Consider the following 2,500-nt stretch of genomic DNA (forward strand, 5'->3'; position numbering starts at 1 on the left):
GAATGTCAGAGGGGCGAAAATAGCCGGGGATCGGATATTTTCAGTGCGCGATACCAAAGATTGTTCATTTAGGAAGACTAGACGGTGCCCGGCTGTATGGAGCACAGAGTCGGTAACTTGAAGTTGGAGATCCATCGGGATCCATAGATAGATAGATAGATAGATAGATAGATAGATAGATAGATAGATAGATAGATAGATAGATAGATAGATAGATAGATGCTATAGATCCCGCGAGAGTGTGGCGCTGGGACAGAGAAAAGTCGATAATGAAGTAGATTTTCTCCTGATTTGAGATTTTGAAGGTCTGTTTCCAAAAATGAACCAGTATTTAATGTGTAAAATCCATGATATTTACATTGGAATGAATGAGCCCGGCTGGAAAGTGTCCAAGTGGGAGTGTCTAAGTGGTAGAGGGCGGGGCTTTGCTAAAGGTGAATTATCTTGGTAAAGTACAGTATATGGGCTTGGGTACAGTACAGTATAAACGCTTACTTAGGTACTCAACAGTATATGGGCATGGAAAAGGGAGCATTTGCATTTATTTTGGCCCTAGTGGGAAAAAAAAGCTGCATTCATGGTCTGGTGAGAAGGCACTTTTACAGACGGCTAAAAGGGTCTGCGGCGGCTAGCATATCCCTGAATTCATCCGATTCAATTTGACTGGAAGAATTATGTTTGCACACGCAGGCAAAGTGACCTGGTTGGTCAGTATAATGGCGGTAAATATCTATATAAATGTCTGCCTGTCGTCATCCATCCACCCATACTGCTCGACATTTCATGACTCATAACGTCTAATGTGTTTGATGACCGTAATTATAGTAATAATAATAATCACTTTCACTCACTGTCATCGTCATTATCAAATTTAATTGTGAAGGTCAGAGTTCACTTCAGCTGGAAACGAAACTGATACAGCTGCACTCTTCTACTCGTGAAACAGATACGGACAGTGTTATGTTAGTCATAATGTACAATACGTACCGTGGAGATGCTTTTTAATCTTAATGCATTCATTGTGTTTTTTATCAAAATTGCTGAATGGTGTGTAACAATATGCTATAGCGTTTATAGGCATAATGCTGGGATGGGAAGTCTTCATACAGGCTTCGGAGGAGACCAGACTATATTAGCTGTTAACCCATTCTGACCTGAGATCAGATTCATACGAGGTTTCCACTGGACACACACTGGTCTGATGAACCCATTCTGACCTGAGATCAGATTCTAAAAATGTCAGTCGTTCTTCGAATTTTTCAAAAATAGCAGACCTACAAGCTCGTATCGCGCCACTCGGTGGCGCGATATGAGCTTGTAGATCTGCTATTTTTCAATAGGTAAAGCATAACATGATGCTAACACCAAAATGGGTGCCCGGTCAGAATGGGTTAAAGCCTCCAAGGTTTGCGATACGCAAATGGCGGTTATTCAAAGGGAATTATGCCATGTCGTGTCATAAGTATAACAAAGAACAGGCGCACATCGACTCGGATATGTATGATATGATAGATTCATATATAAGCAATGAGTGAACATTGTCATTCTTAGACATAAAAGGGAACGTCACAAGAATATAACAAACTAATTAAGACCAAAAATAGCAGATGTACAAGATCGTAGTGTGGCACAAAGTGACGCTCTGTATGCTTGTATATCTGCTATTTTTAATTAGCCAACGGATTTTAAATGTTACACGGATGTGTTCCCGGCTTTTCTGGATTAAACCCTATATATACACCTAGTTGACCGGGGTCCCCCAAGGCTCTGTGTTAGGCCCAATTCTATTTCACACTTGATCATTTCTGATCCACTTCAGATTAGGGAATAAAGTGTTGAACTCTTTGGCCCAGGGGAGGATAAACCACCTTTACCCAGCAGATGACTGCTCAGACTTTGGGCGCGTAGATAGGAGAGCTGAGGCTTGATCCGGGCAGCGACCTTTTCCGTTTACCAGGCAGCCTCTCTACTATTAGAAATATTATAATATTGAGCTCAATCCTGCATGACATTTCAGTTGATGTCACGTGCATAGCCTCACATAGTATTTTACTATTTTTGGTGGGGAACTAGTTTACTCCCTTAAGTCTCAAAAATAGCACAAGATCTGGACCTTTTCATATTCGAAAGAAAAAACAAGAATGCAACATGAAGTCCTCAGTGAATCCTTCAGGGAACTCACAGTCTGTAGAGAGAGAGAGTGAATCCAATATGTCTCTATCTCTCTGTGAGAGTAAACGCTGCCTGTCCTGTTCCTCGATCTTTTCAAGGAATTCTCTACTTCAATGCCCTGAAACTTCCACCGTGTGTCCCAGCTGTGGCATTGAAGTGGGCTGGGTGTGTGTGTGTGTGGGGCTACCAGCAGACTTTCTCATCAGGATCTCTGCCTGGGTATTGAAGTATAGCGAATCCCTTGAAAAGAGGACGGGTCCAAAGACACGTGTTTGGCTCTTTAACCCATTCTGACCTGAGATCAGATTCATACGAGGTTTCCACTGGA

At 42.0% G+C, this 2,500-nt stretch overlaps 1 protein-coding gene across 11 annotated transcripts in view; it reads right to left on the bottom strand.

Moving 5' to 3' along the window:
• The window catches only part of LOC308332708 (neurexin-1a-like), a gene marked incomplete at both ends in the record, with an annotated part of 160,798 nt that overhangs the window by 44,918 nt on the left and 113,380 nt on the right, over positions 1 to 2,500 (bottom strand). The gene's annotated exons all lie outside the window — the stretch shown is intronic.

Source organism: Protomyctophum bolini (assembly GCF_963924005.1).
Source record: "Protomyctophum bolini genome assembly, chromosome: 18".
Taxonomy (NCBI): Eukaryota; Metazoa; Chordata; class Actinopteri; order Myctophiformes; family Myctophidae; genus Protomyctophum; species Protomyctophum bolini.